Source organism: Protopterus annectens, chromosome 3.part0 (assembly GCF_019279795.1).
Source record: "Protopterus annectens isolate FY-2018-M chromosome 3.part0, PAN1.0, whole genome shotgun sequence".
In the NCBI taxonomy this organism is placed as follows: Eukaryota; Metazoa; Chordata; order Ceratodontiformes; family Protopteridae; genus Protopterus; species Protopterus annectens.
This window is the reverse complement of record NC_056731.1, coordinates 562,536,934-562,557,615: the sequence shown is the minus strand read 5'-3', so window position 1 is coordinate 562,557,615 and position 20,682 is coordinate 562,536,934. Positions and strand designations below refer to the sequence as shown.

Here is a 20,682-nt window from a genome sequence, read left to right as displayed (position 1 = left end):
GGATTTCTCCTTAACCAGTGCAGGTTTGTAAGCTGGTGGTAGCAAGATGGTATAATGGTCAGAGTTTCCCATTTGTAGAAGGTGCACTGCCTTATAAGCTTTCTTTAAGTTTATGTACACCTTGTCCAGGATATTATCACCCCTTGTAGGAACATCCACATACTGATGGTAGTGTGGGAGTGCTTCTTTCAGATTTGCTTTATTAAAGTCACGAGCTGCCACGTGTACAAGGTCAGGATATTTGCTCTGCAGCTCACCCATGTGATTACATAGTTTATTTTGACCCTCAGTGGTATTAGCACTAGGTGGGATATACACCACTGTTACACTGACCCCATTCATCTCCCTGGGCAAGTAAAATGGGCTACATTTCATGGACAGGAATAAGTTTTCACATCAGTGTGATAGTATGATTTCACAGTTGCCACATCATCTTTTGTTAACATAGACGCAGACTCCACCTCCTCTGGCCTTTCCACACAGTGCATGTTTTCTGTCTGCATGAAACAGCATAAAATTCTCCAAGTTTACTGCATTATCATTTATCTTGTCATGCAGCCATGTCTCAGTAATAAAAAAATAAACAAGTATTTCTCATCTTGCTATGCAGTGATCTCACATTAGCTAGCAGTATAGTTGGTAGTACAGGCCTGTAGAGGTTTCCTTTTAACTCCACATCAGTACCTGCTCTGCAACCTCTTTTCCTTGTTCTCTGACACATCTTTCTCTTTTTCTTTTCCAGCATAATCCAGAAAGCTGTTCTACCAGCTACAGGCACTTTACAGTCTGATGAGTTAAAGTACCCAGCTTATTAGCAAAAGATGTTAAGGAGACTTATAATTTAAAATAATATGTTAGCTAATTTTGTTAAGGATGAGCACAATGTCATGAGCCCCAGATTTGGTGCCTTGTGAAATTGGCATGAGGTAATGGTGTCACTGACAAATATATAGATAACCCCAAAATTCTCAATTAGTCTGAATAAATGGAAAGTGTTGAACAAGGTATATAGGCATTATTAAAAGTTCATAGGAGCCAAGTTTCCATAGCAATACAGATATGGACATGCTCATAAGTCAGAAAGACATCAAATTTGGTCATGTTCATATTTAAACTTCTAACATTAAGCAATGCCTACTGATATAAGCCAGACTCTAAGTTGCTAAGTTTGTATGCCCAGGTGACTGACTTTACTTAGAAAAGCAGTATGGTGGCCACAGAAGTTTTAGCCAGTATGCAGAAATTGTAGGGGGATAAGTACAGTCCATCTCTGGCAAAGCAGGATGGCCTGGTAGTCTCCTCCTCCTATGCTCATACGTAATGAACCCACCAAGAATGACACCAGTTAGATAACCAATCATTAAAGAAAATTATTTTGTCTTTGTGTAGTGGTATTGTTCTTGATAATGACAGAATACCATTTAAGACTAGAGTTTTTCTATCTCAGTCACATGCATAGTAAGATTCATCACGCCTGTTTATATCTCCCTCGAGGAAGAGCTTACATGACTGATCACAGACGTATGGGTAAGCAAAAAGTTGTTTTCATGTTTAGGGTGGTGGGATTTAAGGGCTGTGATAATATCATGAATTCTAGTACCTGATAAGCTGCTAAATATCGAAAACACCAAATGAACCACACAATGGTAAAGCAGAGCACACGTATAGTCTGGATTCAAGCAAAAAAGAAAAATGGACTCTACAAACACTGTATACTTTTAAAACTTTAATCTTAATGCTTGGTGCCAGAGCCATGGGCTCAAGCTCAATGCCAAGAAATGTATTGTTATCCCCTTTGGGAAAAAACATGTATCCATGAATTACCATATAGGTGGCAGTACACTAAACACAGAAAGTGTGATAAGAGACTTAGGGACACAGGTGGACAGTGGTCTCACCTTTGATAACCACATCACCACAACAGTCAGGAAATCCTTCTATGTGGCACACCTCATCACGAAGGGCTTTTCATCCAGAAAAAAGGAGGTCATTGTCCCACTGTACTCATCCCTCATTAGACCCATTATAGAATACAATGCCCCATTTGGTATGTACCTCTCAAGACATCTGCAACAACTGGAAAGGCCTCAGAAATACCTCACTAAAAGAATCACAGGCCTAAAGCAGATGCCCTTCGCTGACCGCCTTTAAAAACTCCAGCTATACTCTGTCGCATATCGTCTACTCAGAGGCGATCTCTGCTTAACATACAAGGCCATGTCAAACCCAGAGCTGTTGGACATGCTACACTTAAAGAAATCCCAATCCCTCAGAGCTACACGCTCCAGGGATCTAAACCTTGTCATCACAATAAACAAAACATGTTGGAGGGATAGGTTCCTGACCCAGAGACTCCCCAGACTCTGGAATAGATTGCCCATACATGTCAAGCAGAGTGCCTCTTTGGACCTCTTCAAGAGGAACCTTGACGATTGGATGAGAGAAAGGAAATTCACCCCAGGGATCACGTCAGTCGCCCTGCTAGACAGAGGTCCAGGAAAGTAAATAATGTGGGAAGAAATAGCCAGGGAATTGTTATGGCTAGGCTTGTATAGGCCCTAGGGCTGATAGCCTAGTACCAACCTATGAACCTATGAACCTATGAACAACATTAGAATACAACCCAAAGCTTTCAGATCAATAGATCCTTCCTCAGTACTAAAACTAGATTACAATTACAACATCTATTAAATGCACACATACTAATTGTATTAGTAACATAATTTAAAGGCCTGCCTATCAGATACAAGTAAATAACTAAAACAATTAATTCTTAAAGCAAAAGCTTCATTTAATACACATCTGTTTGTGGCTGTGCCTCAAGATAGGTTTGAAACTTATACTAATATTAATACCAGGAGTCCTATCAGCACGAAACATAATAATCCATTTATATGCACATTTCTTAAGTTTATTATCTGTATCATCCCATCTAAAATCATTATTGTATAACTCTAAAAACAAAAACATGTCCATTACCATAATCTATCAAGTGTTTAGCTAATGCATTTTTTGGATTAACCTATGTATATCAGACTTATACTCTGTTATGCACTCTTTCAAAAATTTTTATGATTTGCCTATATAAAAAGCAGTACATTTCTTGCAAGTCGCAAGATAAATAATATTGCAAGTATTACAAGTAGCATAACACTTAAAAACAAATTCTTTACTCATTAAAGGATGTTTAAAAATATTATCACTACATACACATTCACAACAGCAACAGCTGAAACATAATTATTTGAAATTCTATTTGTTCTTTGTCTAATGGCTTTATAACATAGAAGCTCTAATGCTATCTAGTAGTTCAGCACCATATTATCTATAAGTAAACACTTGTAGCATTGCATTCATTTGGGTAGAACAATCCCTTATCATGAGTATTTAATCTACTTGCATGCTAAATCTGACTCTTAACAATTTCTTTAAAAACATGTCAAGCATGCATACTTCTATTATAAAGGTAACAATTCACCTGCACTTCCTTTCTATACATACTTGTGTGAATAGTGCCTAAATCAAGTTTAATAAGTACATCTAAGAAGTCAATTTGGAATTCAGAGTATTGCATTTTAAAACCAAAAAAATCAGTAGATGTGTTAATATAATCAACAAAATTATTTAATTCAGAGTCCCTCCCCACAACAAAAATATGTAATCCACAAACCTCTTAAAAAATAAAATTCTATTTTCAACATGAACAAACTTACTATAAATAAATTCTTCCTCCTATTTATTTTGCACTAAATGTGCATAACCGTACTATGGTAAACCAGGGTACAGGTATAGTATGGATTCAAGCAAAAAAGAAAAATGTACTCTACAAATAGTGTATACTTTTAAAACTTTAATTACAACAGTTAAAACACAATGCAAAGCTTTCAGATCAATAGCACCTTTCTCAGTGCTAACAGTAGATTACAATTACAACATATATAAAATTGTATTAGTGACATAATTTAAAAGTCCACCTATCAGATACAAGTAAATAAATAAAGCCATTCATTATTAAAACAGAAGCTTCATTTAAGACACATCTGTTTGTGCCTCAAGACAGGTTTTAAACTTATACTAGTATTAATACCAGGAGTCCTGTCAGCATGAAACATAATAATCCATTTGTATTCACATCTTTCAAGTTTATTATCCATATCACCCCATCTAAAATCATTATGAACAACTTGCATAACTCTAAAAAACACAAACATGTTCATTACCATAATCTAGCAAGTGTTTAGCTAAAGCATTTGTTTGGATCAACCTACCCATATTAGACTTATGCTCTGTTATGTGCTCTTTCAATTTTCTTCATGATTTGCCAATATAAAAGGCAGTACATTTCTTACAAGTCATAAGATAAATAATATTGCAAGTATTACATGTAGCGAAACACTACGTGGCTGGGGCCATTGCAACTCCTATTGCAAAACCCAATAATAGTTAATATGCCATAAATAAGAAATAATTGTTAATGATACAAATCCTAATAATTCATAAATCAATTCACAAGTGCTTGTCATCATAGTAGAATTACTGTTGAGCAATGAGCAAATTATATTCTGACAACATGCAGATATATACTAATGCACTACATTTAAACTTACAAAAATACTGCATCTGATTAATAAATATGTATAGTTTTGTTTAAAAAAATATCATGAGCATTTTACATATGAACTAGCTCTTTTGCATTAAAGTGAAGCAAGGATATGTAAAGACGTTCATATTTTGCAGCAGAGTAATCTAAAAAGCAATGATTAAACTATTTTAATATAACTACATTGAATAACCACAGCTGACCGCAGTGGTGGTCAGATAATTTAGGATTTAGCACTATCACCTTCCAGCACAGGCTGTCACCAGTAAGTCATGAGGTCATAGTTGAACCTCACATTACATATGGATCATCAGGATCAATTGTTTAACTGATCCATAAAGACCTCACTTTTGTGTCCCTAGGATACAAAGAAAAGCATAGTATCTTCAGTCCCTGGTTGCAAAGTAAATATCCAATGTCCTTAAAATTCTGTTTACTTAACTATACTCATCTTAATGACATATTTCTTTTTATACATCTTGAAATAGTTTTGCTATACTCCTGAGTATTGACACTGTATAACATTGTATTGCTACTTAATGCCTTGTAATAATCCTGTAACATTACTGTTTAATGCTAATTTATAATGAAAGTTGTATAATATGTTGGAGCTTTTCTCCCTGGGCCTCCGCTGAAAAAGGACTCTTCAGCTCAGTCGGACAATCACGGTCAACAAATGTAAAATAAAATAAATAAAATAATAAAATAAATAAAAGGAAGATGAAATACATGTTTTGAATGTTGGCAAGATGTTACAAATTAGAAGAATGTGCAAAACTGATTTTACTTATTCTGTCCTTGGTACTCTTTCACTATGCGTTACTACAGCAGAAAAAAATGTCCAATGTTCAAAGACTCCAAAATGAAATACATGCTACATTAACTCACTGATGTTCAAAAATATTCAGTTAGTTCTCTGCTCATTCATTGATGCATTGTTTTCATTGATTCCAGCTTTATCCAACTCATGTTCATGAGAGAGCCAAGTTTATCATGTCATTCCAAAGTATAATAATAATAATTTTCAGGCATATTTTAGGCAGACAAAGTAAAGTTGAATATGATGTCAGTCTGTTTTGTTTTTCAGACACAGTTAGTCTCAGCATACACACTCACAGACAATTTGTGCATCACCATGCTACATGAAGCATGTCTGTGTGATGCGCCAGGAAACGGATGCATAAGTAAAAATTGTCATTGCTCAGACAAGACATGCAAAAGTCACACAGAAGAAACCTCCAGCAAGGTCCAGAGTACAGAGACAACTGTTGTGAGACACTGGTACTAACTACTGCACCACTCTGTCATCACTTTCCAACAAGATAATGGTAAAAAAAAATCAAACTACGATTGAAAAAACATTAGTTTTGACATGAAATGGAGTGCTGACATTAGTAAATTGGCAGGAAAAACATAGAGATTCTGTATTATTGTCATTAAAGAAAATCATCAACAGCACCTACATGTACATGTGGGATTGAAATATTCATAGCATGCAAAATGTAAAGGTTTATGTGCATGAATAAAAGTGGCAGCCATATCCAGTATGATATGTTGACAAGAAGGCATTGGCTTGCTTTTGCCCAGTGGCTGCATCGTGTTCAGATTGTTGTTAATTCCAAGTCACATCCAATCTGAACAAAATGAGTTTCTTTCTTGATCTGTACTCCTTTGACAAAACTGAATAAAATACCATGCAGGCATATAATCTATGACAGCGCCAGTTTCCTACTACAAGGTCTAATGATGGGAGTGCCTTAATATATTCATAATCTCAGTAAGACAAGCTATGTAATTTAACAATTTGAGTGCATCATGTGTAAGTCATAGACTGCAGACATTTGTGATTAGATGTAATTATTCCAAATCATGAAGTATTAGCCATGGTCTGGTTTGAAAATGCATTTGTGTTTTATTATTATTATTATTATTATTATTATTATTATTAATAATAAGTTTTATATCTATCTGACCTGTGTATGCTGTTTACTGAAGAGGGAATGCACAGGTGAGAGGAGAACTGGGAGCATAATAAATAACATTCAATTCTTATGACAGCACTCAAAACAACTTGAGTACTTTAAGAAAATAGACTACAAAATTGGGATGTCCTTTAATGTGAAAAATATGAGTCTCTTTCTCTGAGAATAATCATTTATTATTTAAATATCTTTTGAAATTGAATTGTATGCAATCTAACACAAAATATTCAGGGAGAAAATAATTTAATTATATTTTTATTATAGAAAACAAAGCAGTCTAGCTTTCTGGAGTGTTCTTTCATAGGTAAATAGGTTCAAAGATTCAATCAAGCATACAATCTAATAGCCTTAGAACACTTCAGTCTAGTAAGTCATGATGATATTTTCTATTTTACAGGCACATTTACATTATCTATAGATGATATTTAAGTAAGTAGATTGATAGCTAGATAGATATAGATATAAGTATAAACATAGATATAGATATATTAGTCAACAGACCATTCATTTGCACTTTACAAATGCCTACCTTCTTATCTACCTCATGTTTCCAGAAGGGAAAAGTATTTCATATGTAAGATCAATTTGTTTCAGAGGTACTGTAAATATTGGGTAATCTCCCTGTCCATGCAGAGTGTTTTCATAGGTTCATAGGTAAATTCTAGGCAATCGGTCTGCAGTCTATTATAAGCCTAATGAACATTCAGAGGTCAAAATCAAACATTGTACCTTGTATCTGTGGGTTTAAGACCTTAGCTATTATACCATCCCTCCCCCTAAATATGTATTTTATTTACATGTTTGTGGAGATTTATAAATTAAGTACAAACACTGGTAATACAGGGAAATATGTAAATTCCTAGGTGAATACTAGGCTATCTGCCCTGAAGGGAAATGTTAAGCCTAGCCAATAACCCAAAGTTAGAATCAGTCCCTGTACTTTGTGCCCGTAAGCTGAAACCCGAACTTCATATGGTCGAGACCATATGATCGAGTTTTCAGTAATTCGAAATTAGGAAGTGGAATAAAATAAAAAAAAAAAAAACACATCATTTCTGCAGGGGGGGGGGGCAATCCCCCTGTACCCTCCCTGCTTAAATATACCATCTCCGTGATCGCACTATAGAGAGGAAATGGGAGATCTCCCGTTCTGCACTTCTGCATACAGCATGGAACTTGAGATTTCTCTTTTCCCCACTGCGATCTCAGAGTTGGTATATTTAAGTAGGAGGGGGGTGGGGTGTTGTTTGTTTTATTCAACTTCCTAATTTCCAGTTACTGAAAACTCAGTCATATAGTCTCGAGCATATGAAGTTCAGGTTTTCAGTAATTCGATATTGTGAAGTGGAACTATATATATGTATAAGGTATATTAGACAGATGAAATAAAATGTTACAAAATAGCCACATGTCTGAACCCATAAAATGTACATGTTTTCGCCAGCAGTCAATAGCTGAGGGTTAGTAGCATCAAATGTGTTCTTCATATTAGAACAAACTCCTTACCTTTTTGTGTGTAAGAAACAATTGATTGCTTCATTAACATTTTCTTTAAAAACCAAACCCTGGAATATCAAATATATAAATAAAAACTATATTTGAATCATAAAACCAATAATCCAATAATGTTAAAGATAGAAGTAAATGGAATGTCAAAAAAGTAATAGTAATAATAAATTACCATCTTATCGGAAGTGAATTTTGAAACTTCCCCTACCCTTGACTGTTTTGGTGAATTGAAAGTTATAACTAATGCTAAGGGTGACTTTACTATTTATAATTTTTCCTCATTCCAAGTTAGCCCTTGCCTTATTGAACTATTGGCATATGGTAATACTTTTGTACCTACTACAAGATGCAATTTGGTCAAGACATTAATAGACTTAAAATGTTTTGTAAGAAAATTGAATCTAAAACTTTTGTTTAATAACAATGAAGCAGGAAGTGATGTTAGTTTGAAACTAGCAAGTACTTTTAACCCACCACTTCATACTGGTTTGCTATTGTTTGAGAAAACTTGTGAATTGGATCTTAGACATATGATTAGTAATAATTTAGCACAAAAGGGTTACCACAAATTTAATGCAACAGAGGAGCAACTTTTGGAACTTGAACTGTTGTGCAAAGCACCAGTTAGAGTAATCAAACCAGACAAGGGAGGTGGGCTCGTTATTTTTGAAAATTACAAATATATTGAGAAGATGGAGTCCATATTAGAGGGTTCTGCTTATAGTATATCATCCCTGAATGAAATGAATACCTCATTTTCTAGAAATAGGGGGTATTTTAGGGACTTATTTATAAGTGGCAATATTGATATAGATACATACAATTACATTGATATTAATATGCCAAAAACACCAATGATATTTGGGATCCCTAAGATTCACAAAAACTTGCATAATCCACCTTTACGTGCATTAATAGACAGTCGTATCTCTCTAACATATCCCTGCGCACAGTTGGTAGAGAAAATCTTGTCCAAATATGTGAAGCTGGTCCCTCAAGTTTGTAAGGACTCTTGGTCTTTTCTGGAGAAAATATATAATGTTGAATATAATACTGCATTCAATTTCCTCACTATAGATGTTACTGATTTATATACATCGATTCCGCACACTGAAGCAATTGAATGGATAACTTTAACGTTAATAGAATTGAAAGCTTCTAAAAGGGAGATTGATGTAGTTACACAGCTACTTGACATTATATTATCATCTAATTTTTTTACATTTAATGGTAAATACTATTTACAGAAGCAGGGTGTGGCAATGGGGTCCCCTTGTGGGGCCAGCGTTGCTAATCTTTTCATGGCTTACTGGGAGAAAACTAACATCCTTAGTGACACTAGCAGGATGCAACAGGTTAAATTTTACACAAGGTACCTGGACGACAACTTCATCTTGTTTGATGGCGATGTCACATCCGCCGAAAATTTTGTTAAGTTTATTAATGATTCAACTACCTTTTTAAAATTTACTTACAATTTTTCAGAGACCAACATAGACTATTTAGATGTTAATTTAACTAAGGATGTAATAAAATGTGAATTTTTCTCAAATATATACAGGAAGCCAACTTACTGTAATTCCCTGTTACATTATAAAAGTTGTCATCCTTTCAAACAAAAGAAAGCTATAATCAAGGGTCAAATAATACGGGCTTCAAGAATGTGCAGTAGAGAGGATTTGTTTATTAAAGAGTGTGAAACTTTGAAAAACATGTTCATTAACAGGGACTACCCAATCAATTTGTTTAATGAAATTTTGGAAGAAGTTTTTGAAAAAAGACTTAATGGCCAATATAGTCCCCTATTACCACATAAGCAAGGTGCACAATTTGACAACGCTGAAGGTATAATTACCTTCGTAAGCAACGAACATTTAGTTAACACCAATTCCAGCACCTTGAATACATTAAGACCAGGGCCTGAAAGCAGTTTTATTACCTCCTTCAGTATAGACTGTAAGAATATACAATTTATACTATTTAAGAACTGGTTTTTCATTTCTAACAATGAATACTTAATGGAAAAACTAGGACCCAAACCCAGGATCACCTATAGGAGAGGTAATAACTTGAAATCAATTTTAGAAAGACCCAAAACACCTAATTTGACTTCAAAAGTCACAGGGTCATTTCAGTGTGGGGCTTGTAATTATTGCCACCTGGTGCGAGTAGCAAATTCATTTACAATACATGGAAGAAGGTTCAATATTAACCATAAACTAAACTGTGAATCTAGATCTATAGTATATTTGGCAATATGTAACTGCTGTCAAGCATTTTATGTTGGTAAATCAGACAGAAGATTACGCGACAGAGTATATGAGCATTCTTATGCAATTCGTAAAATGAACAAAGAGAATGCTCTGGCCAAACATATTTCAAAAAATGAAGGACACAGTTTTGAATTTATGGCTATAGACCAGGTTTGTAATTCAGAAAGAGGAGGACCGGTTTCCCTATATTTAGAAAATAGAGAACTAGAATGGCAGCTACAACTGGATTCGTTTTCGTTTCCGGGCCTGAATGAGCACTGTAATATTGCATGCGTATTAAAAATGAGGAGTTATAAGCGTTAACTATTTTTGTTAACACCTATTTAAGATTAAAATAAGGTTTAAAGTTTAACTTTTGGTAGTCTAACTTCAAACAATTTTTAATAGGTGTTTAAGCTTTCTTTTGATTTTACTAGGATCTAATACTGTATAGATAAGCAGCCTTAAAAATGGTCACGCTTCCTTTTTTGATTAATAACAATTTATTTGTAAGATGGTAATTTATTATTACTATTACTTTTTTGACATTCCATTTACTTCTATCTTTAACATTATTGGATTATTGGTTTTATGATTCAAATATAGTTTTTATTTATATATTTGATGTTCCAGGGTTTGGTTTTTAAAGAAAATGTTAATGAAGCAATCAATTGTTTCTTACACACAAAAAGGTAAGGAGTTTGTTCTAATATGAAGAACACATTTGATGCTACTAACCCTCAGCTATTGACTGCTGGCGAAAACATGTAAATTTTATGGGTTCAGACATGTGGCTATTTTGTAACATTTTATTTCATCTGTCTAATATACCTTCTGGTATTTAGAGAGTTCCTGTAGTTTTATTCAAATTGGTATATTAACTTATCTAAAGCGGGAACAGTTTTTAGTATTTTAAAATGTACTGCTGATTCAACCACGCATTCATTAACGTGATTATAAAAACTGGGAAGTGGCGGGTTTTTTTAAATCTTTCTCTGAAGAAGCTGCAAGCATTGGCTTCAGCGAAAACGCTCTTTTTTGTTGAATAAAGTTTGCGTTTAGACTCTTGGTACGAAAGTGTGGTATATATCTGTAAAGTATACGCTCATTCATTATTAAGGATTTGCTGCATTGAAAGGACTGCTTCTTTGTGCTTTCACTTATTTATGTAAATGTTGAAAATATTGTGTGTTCTACTATCTTTTGAAAAAAAAAACAATTACACGAATATTTAAGTGAGGACTGAAACATTACACAACCATAATTAGTTCTAGGAAAATGTGGTATTTTCCTACCCCTTGGATGATGCCAACATAAATACCTTTGTATGGTCTGTTAGTACCTAAGCCTGCCATGTTTCTTGACATACATGTTATAACAAAGTACAGTCTATGTCTATCCTGATGCACATTTTGTCTAGTAACTATACTTCAGGTTTCTTGTCAAGATTTTGCTTTTACATTTTTTTATAGTTTGATTCTTTATTTATTCTTGTGTTTATTACCCACCTGTAATAGTAAATAAAAGTTATTAGCAACATGGACAAGGATTTCATTTATAATGAAATACTTGAGAACCTTACTGGTAACCTAGTTTTTCAGATGACATTTGCCTAAGTCTGTCTTTACTGGAAGAGAACATCCAGTTGTAAACTTGCTTCATAAATAAGATCTAAATGAAATGACAAGAAGATTGCTCAAAATGTGCTAATGTTGGCAATAAACAGTGATATGAGGTAGAGAATACAGCAGTCACTTTTAATAAGAATAACCGTTATACAATAAATGCATGTAGTGCATAAATTCCGTAATAGGCACTGCATTCATTAACTCTTCATAATAAGCTGAAAAACCATTAATCAGATTCTGTTTTAATAGTTCCTAGCAAAATTAGTCACATAATGGGCAAAGCTCAGTTTGAGCTGTGCATAAATCAAAATAATTAAATATAATCTAATTATCGATCAATTTCTAGCAAAATAATAATACAAAAAAGCAAATAGGATGCAGGACTGGTTATTTGTTAAAGTGAGTTTGCGCTTCACCGTTGTAATTATTGTTGTTACTTTTAGACTTTAGCATACATTGTTCTGTCATATGCCTTCACTGTTAGACCTAACTAAAATATCTTGGTATTTGTGCTAGCCTGCATTATTTCATGGTCATGTAAGGTGTTGTGAAGTCAGTTCTCTTTCGTGTCCAGTTTAAGTATATTAAATAAGTATAAATTACATGCACTTCATTTCATTGGAGTTTTGTCACTTTGTCAAGAGAAGTATTCGATGATCTAGATACTTCCAAATATGAAAATGGTTTCAGATTAATAACAACAGGGTTCACATTAGACAACCCTGCTTTTTTCTAATTTAATGCATGTATCACTATTATGAAAGGTTAGTTGGTAATATTATAGGCTTATAGTTGAGTACCAGGTTAACTGTCCTGAAGGGCCATTTTAAGCCTATCCAATGACCTGAAGTTAGAATCAATCCTTGTACCTTGTCTATTTGAGGCAAAGACCTTAACCATAATACCCAACCCAAACTTCTCAGGAAATACATTTCATTCAAAAATCTAGAAGTCTCCATTCCTGTAATTAAAATATTTTGCCATTTGTTCCTAAGCATTTTGCAATACGTGTTACTTATAAGTAATAACTCTTATGTTGCATCAAACTTAAATATAATTGTAAGAAGCTGAGTATGTATCATTGCTAGAAAAACAGTACATGAGTATTTGACTTAAAGTTTCAGTTGTAGAACATCTTTTGTTACTGCTGTTCAAATGACATACATGGAAGAATGCAGAAAGATGTGCAGTGGTCTCTGTGGTACAAATGACTGCTCAGCTACGCTCCATTCTGTTACCCCACACGTGCCTCCTGTGGAGAGTGGTGCCATTGCACAGTCTGTATAAAATGCTTATCTGTGTTTTACCTGCGTCATAATTCCAGGTGCCACTTTCTTTCCTTGTTTCTCTATCATTCTAATGCCCAGCTCCTCCATGTGACCTTGGCTTGCAGATCATCTGATGTCAAAGTAGTGTACTTTGTTTTGTGTCCAAAGTGTGCACACCTCATGTCTTCTCCTCTAACCTCAGCCTCCTGATCTTTTTTATAACGTCTGCAGCATACCTGTACATATTCTGTAACAGGCTGATTTCTTCTGCTTTGAATGCCCTCCAAAGTAGTATGTACTATTCTAGAAGCATCTTATACTAGTTTGTATAATTAACTAACTTCAGCTGCCTCCATTTAGTCAAAGCACCCTGCAGATGGCTAAGGAAACCAGTATCTAATTGAGTTTTGCCAAATCTGTCCCAGCCATGTTTCAGTCTTGGTCATCCCTCACCACAGTGTACATGAGCATATGATTAATTGTACTGAATCTTGCTTTTCTCTTATCTTTCTGCTCAGCTATTACACCTGCCTCAGTTTTAGTGTTTCCAGCACATGTATTGATCATTAGCACCTGCCTCAGTTTTAGTGTTTCCAGCACATGTATTCATCATTATCTCTATTCTTCCTTTATGACAGAAGGGTATAGAAGGTGGTCTGATGAAGCAACACATGTAGTGGCATCCCTCTTGTTACTGTTGCTGCTAGAAAATTGCCCCCAACTACAATTCTCAGTTTCTTATTCACCAAAATAATTTCAAATCTGTGTTTTGTTTGTTTGTTTGCTTGCTTGTCTGTCTGTTTGGTTGTTTTCAGTTACATTATACAATCAGATGAGCCGCAGGCTATTTTAAAAGAGGGACCCTTAGTGACAAAATCAAGTGAAGATACAGTGTTAGAATAATAGGTAGGATTCACAGATAGTGCAATCTGCAACACAAATCAGTGTGGGTAGCAACCACGAGCAGGGCGTAGGTGATTGTAAGACACAGATACCATGGCCACACAGTGGTTTGGTTGAAATAGCTCAGTATTTAGTACTTGCTCATAAGGCCATAATGACATCTAAATAAGAAAATCCAAGGAAATCAGCCACATAGAACATGCAAATGAAGGACCACAAAAATGTAAGTTCAGTTCAGGAATGTACAAAATTTTGGTGCTACACCTTGTCACTTACCTATTCTGAATGCGGACATTTGTACAGTAAATGTAGCCATGGTAGGAATAGCGGCAGAAGTAATAGAGTAGGATTCCTTACTTAACTCTGAAAGGTACCACGATAACAGAACTTTTGTTCAAATTCCAGTATATCTTAGTTTTACAGTTGTAAGTGGTGTTAAGCAAATTGGCAGCTACACGCTACATTGTGTTAACACAATCAATTACCACAGTAGTTATGCTAATGAAATGAGATAATCTGTGAATCATTGCCTGTGTGCAATGTACTAGCCATAGATTAAATATCGGCATGACCTGTGCACATCACATTTAGTGTGACACATGTGGCCTGTATATTTGTGTATACAGAATATGTAGGTGCATAGTACCATTGTGCAACACTACATTGCATGATATGTAATTAGCAAACATGTATCCATGCACATGACTCTTTCATACTGCTCCACGAGTGGAGCTAATAAGTAGTCATGGATGCCTCAGGAAGTGGAAACAGCAGGACTTCTGCATGATCAGTCAAGGAGAGCAGGATTTTCTGGTTCTTTCTGCACAGGGACTTTAGGAGTACCTGATAGACCAGTATGATAGCCGTCTGAGGAGGGCTGACCATCATCAGCAACAACAAAACCACGCTTTTTCCCAATTTCTACATGGGGTAAGGGTGTCATGTCTTTTGTTGATATCTCTGTCAATTCATTGCCACTCTCCTACCTTCTTTGACAGTCATGCCTGACTATCACAGGTCTTCTCTCATACAATCCATCCACCTCTTGCTGGATGCCCTCATTTCTTCTTGCCTTCTTCCTGTCTGTCTCAAATCTTCTTAACCAGATTGTCCTCTGCTTTCATGCACGTGTGCCTGAACCACCGTAATCTGTTCTCTTTGACCTTCTCTACAACTGGAGCTACTTTGAATTCTGTTCTGATATCCTTATTTCCTCATCTGTACCCCAGTGTGGTTCCCACCACCCATTTCAGGCACTTCATTTCCATCATTTCTAGCTTTCTCAACTGCTTTGCTTTTTTGCTGAGGTTTCTGTACCATCTAGTAATAGTGGTTGCACCACTGTTTTGATCACCTTACTTTCAGCTTCTTTGGCATTCTTCTGTGATACATTACCCCTGACACTCTTTGGCAGTTGGCTGCAATTCCTCTGATTCTGGCTTAGACATCCATATCAGACCTCCCTTCTCCTCAACAACCACTCCCAAATATTTGAAGGTGTTAACTTGTAGAACTGTTTTTCCTTCTATGGTTCTCAGCTTCTTCTGATTTCCCACATTTCCTGCCATTACAACTGTTTTATCTGTACTCAGTTTCATCCCATGTGATTTTGGTTTTGCATTCCATCCCCCTATCCTTTGATGAAGTTCTTGTTCAGTCTGCCTGTAGTCCCACATCATCTGCATAGAGCAACTTTGTTGATCTCTCCCTTCCATCCTTTTTGCCAATGCAGTCCATCACCAGTGTGAACAAAAAAGGTCTCAGATCTGAGCCCTGCTGTGCACCCACTCCCACTGGAAAACCCCTTGCCAAACTGAGCACTGTTTAAACTTGAATCATTGAGTCCTTGTACCTATTCCTTACTAATTCTACTTATTTATCTTTGACTTGGAACCGCCACACAAATGCTGAAATCAGCTTTTATGGGACCATGTCATATGCTTTCTCCAAGTCTAGGAATGCCCATTCGGATTCTTTCCTCATCTCTAGCTTCTTCTCAGCTATCTGTCTCACTACAACCATTCGGTTGGCTGTGCTGCATCCTGGGTTGGCTGTGCTACATTCTGATCTGAAACCAAACTGCTTATTTGCCACCTTACTTTCTACTACACTTCATATTCATTTATCATTCACAGTCTCCAGAACTTTCATGCAGTGCAATAGGAGTTTAATACCTGTGTACTGGCCACAGTTGTGAATGTCCCCTTTGTTCTTAAAAACACTAGGAATAGTATGCTTATTTCCCAGTCTTTTGAAATATGCTATTCACACCATACTTGATCTGAGCACCCTCAGGAGCCATTTCTCACCCCTCTCATCCGGCATCGTTATCATACCTGTTGTGATCTCACTGAGCTGCTACTTTTCCTGATTTCATTTTCCTTAGTGCTGTTCTTACTTCCTGTATAGTGGGCTCCTCCCCTTTTCTGAACATAGGCTGTTACAGGCCGTGCCCAGGGCAGTGCAAACTTTTTTCTCAATATCAAACCCTCCCCATCTCCAGTCGTCCATCTCTGTAAGTGTGTGTTCAGCCACTGTCTATCCTATCTCATACAGCATAGATCCTGTTATCTTTCTTCACAAAACATTATCTGGGGGCAGAAAATAACTGAAACTTTAGGGGAAACAGAGGTCTGTTACTTTAAAGCATCTCCACCACCAGAACAGAGTATTTCTTTTTTATCAATAAACAAGAGAAAAGGTTCAGTTATTTTAAGCATTTCCAATAGCATATAACTTTCAATTGTTAGCTTAATTTAACTGCAGATGTCTACATTGGGGGTTAGGGATCCCAAATATGTGACAAGAGTAAGCTTAACAGAATACTACATATAAGCTTAAGGGACATGTGGGGACAGATTTTAGGGCATAAGCATGGTCAGCAAACGTTGCAGAAAAGTGTGGCTGAGGTAACTGTGAGTGGGTTCAAAAGAGAGCCTGTAATGGAGGATGAGAAAGAAGACCATCAATAACAGATTAGTGGGTATAAGGGAGATAAAAATGATTTGGAAATTGGTGCAATGTACTGATGTGCAGTGACTTGATTACCAGTGGCTTTAGATGGAAAGTCGAGGAGTTTTATGTCCATGATGATGGTTCCCAAGCTGAGAATTGGCAGATGTCCTCAAAATGTAATATATGTTTATGCAAATGGCCTGTCTGGTGAGACTACGTGAAGGGGAAGAAGACAGAAATCTGCAGGAAATCTGTGTTCTGTCACTGGTCCTTTGCTAACAAATTCAATCCAATTCGCTGGTGTGCATGTGAGTCTGTTTTGTAAAGCCTAAAAATGGGCTCATTCTTAACATTTGTAAAGTCAACAGAGTCTCTGCTTGTGCTTTGATGCCTGGATTGACTTCCTCAGAACTGTCAATATCCTTGCATGCTACTGATCTAAGTAGCAAATGACCATAGTATTTCCTGTATGAAATGCCTGAATTAATTTCTTGAATTCAATATGACACTGCAGCTGTATTATCCATGATAATTTCACTTCACTTAAACTAAAGCTTTTAAATATCAATCGAAAGCAACTGCCCAGCTAGATGCTGACGTACTCTTCAATTGTGCAAGTGGATTGTATTTATCTGTGGAGTCATGCAACAACTTTTTTGGATTTTTAAGTTAAAGGTCGAGATTGGTCCTGATAAGCTGCTAGATTTTTCCTTTATATCTTCAGCCCCTTTCAATATATTTATTTTGTAGTTTTCTTTTGCAGCTTTTGAAGTGTTTGTATTTTTGAGTTTGCAAAATGTAGTTATTCATTTTATTTATTTATTTACTTACTTTTAAATGCTTGTGGCTGGTTTCTTTTCTATTAAGTTAAAGGCATAATAATAACTGCTATTTTTTTTCCTTTTAAAGAGTTACTGCTGCTACCAAACAAATACTTTGATATGCTAGCGTGTTTCAGGTTGATTGTAGTTTTGCAATAAAAATGCACTAAAGACGTATTGTTAACTTCTGAAAAACTGTGTGTGTGTGTGTGTGTGTGTGTGTGTGTGTGTGTGTGTGTGTGTGTGTGTGTGTGTGTGTGTGTAGAAAATAATGTTAAACAAGTAATTTGGTAGGATTGCACTGAAAGATACTGGGATCAGGGTGAGGTGTGAAATCCTGGGAAGCCAGCGATTATAACTCTAATCTGTAGCTAATAGCTACATAGTATAATGCTTATTTGGGGTAGACAGGTATTGGCTACTGCCTAATGAAACAGTGGACATTTATTGTACACTTTTAAGGCTAATTGGCCTTCATATATTATTTTGCACCACTGGTGAAGATTTAATGCTTATCTCATCATCATCAAAAAAACTTATTGGCAGTGATGCGAATCACGTTACAACACCTGACCGTCACAAGGGAGATTTGCTTGTATAGGTGTTACATTTCTAGAGTGAGTAATGATGAAAAGCATGCATTCATGGAAAATTAAGGTAGCAGATGCAAATAGCTGGAAGAATTAATCCATGTAACTCTATGATTACATCTAATCCTGCTTTATATGCAGGCAGTTAGTGAATTTTTAAATTTTTTAAATGTCTTCTTGATGAGATCACTCCTGCTGTTGGCTTCCAGTAGTAACTATGAATTTAGCATCATTATGCCTGTTAAATGACTTTGGAAATTAGATTACAAGAAACAGTGAATATCTTAAGTCAAGGTGGGATTCTCTATTTGACAGTGTGGAATAATGCAGGATATGTGGCATTATACAGCAGTCCACGCATGAGCCAGAGATGATTACTACCAAAGTACCTGCTAAATGCAAACTATTAAAGATCCTGTAGTGCGTCAATTATATATACTGCCTTTTCTGCTCTGTAGAATATCCGTTAATTATGTTATAACCTGTTGAATTTTATGAAGTGATGAGTTATGTTTATTAGTAAGTGGAAATAATACATTAAGGAAGACAGTAGATTTAGTCTGGTTGTAGCAAGTCTATCCTTTTTTAAATAGGAAAGCTTTTACTCTGCATGATATCCCAAAGGTGAGATTAACTCATGTAATGGATACATTTTATTTGCAGCACACCTTTTAGTAAGTTATCCTTATTGGATTCAAATAGTTCTGATGATTAAGTTGTCTGTCTCAGTATTATCGAACACTATAATTAGAAAATTGCTTTTTTAGGAGAAGAAAATGTGCTAGTGGGTATTATTGTATGCTTTTGTTTAAGATGAAGATTGGTAGTTTGTGCAGATATAAAAATCAGTGATTTTGTTTTTGAAATGTTGTTTTTATTCACTTTGTGCTCACTTTCTGCCAAGTAACAGCACCCTCCTGCCCAGTTATCCTATTCCTATCACTGGGGGAGAGGTTTGCTAGAAGGTGCCATCACTCAAGGTGGTTTGTAACTTTTCTAATTTTAGAATCCACCCATCATGTAAATCTCTTGGCATAACAGTGGGTTGGGGGCATGCAATAGGCCATCCTAAAAGGATGTTCCCTTACCTCTGAAAAAGACAATCCCCCTTCATGCACCCACCCTTCCCCACTCCACAGTCTCCTCAATGGAAATCATATCACCCGGTGTATATGTGTACTTGTAACTTCATCATCCTGGAAAAGGTGAGCAGACCATAAGTTTTCATTCCTCCTCCTCCTTACCTGGATCCACCAGTGTTGGTTCCACTAATTGAACCCTGATAACCTCGGTCATAGTCAGAGATAGGTTCGTAGCTGAATACTAAGCTAACCTCTGTGAAGGGCCATTTAAAGCCTAGCCAATAACCTAAAGTCAGAATCAAACCCTGTACTTTGTGTCTATGAGACAAAAACATCAACCATTATGCCAGACCCACCTCCAAAATATTAGTATCAGTCTCTAATTCATCTCATAGGTAAGTACTAGGCTAGCTGCCTTTGACAGCAATTTTAAGCCTAGCCATTTCTTTAAAGTTGAGAATCAAACCCTGTACATTGCATTTGTGAGTTGAAGACCTTAGCCATTATACCAACCTCCAAATTATCTCCAGAGAGATACCCGAAGATACACACACTCAAGTTGACTGCTGTGAGATTAGAACTCCTAACTATCTAATTACACAAGCTAGAGAACACAGCACCTAATGCTAGTGCCACCACAGAAGTCTAAATGCAGTTATTACTAGACTGTCTTTGTGTGCCGTTTTAAGCATAGCCAAGTTCCCTTTCAAAGATGAGACTCATCCATGTACCTTGTGTGTTGTGAGGAAAATACCATAATCATTATGACAACCCCCAACAAACATCTAGCCTTTTCATTATAAAACCATTTTTTGAAGTATTTTTGAAGTTCTGTAACAAAATCTATTTGTAAAGGTAAAAAAATGCATCTGAAATGTATAGCTGACATATTCAAGATTATTCTTGGATAGAACAATGTTTGAATTATTGCTATACTGAATAAGTCTTGTATTTCTGATTTCATATACCATTTTGCTCCTATAGACAATTTGTAACAAAATGAGATTAAATTAGTTGATCTCCTTTTCAGCCTACATCCTATTTTCTAGGTAACTAAAGAACCACTGTATAGTTCTGGAGAGAGGCCTGTAA

At 35.8% G+C, this 20,682-nt stretch overlaps 1 protein-coding gene across 1 annotated transcript in view; it reads left to right on the top strand.

The window, feature by feature from the left end:
• CNTNAP2 (contactin associated protein 2) overlaps window positions 1–20,682 on the top strand; it is a 7,772,136-nt gene that overhangs the window by 4,814,773 nt on the left and 2,936,681 nt on the right. The window lies entirely within an intron of this gene.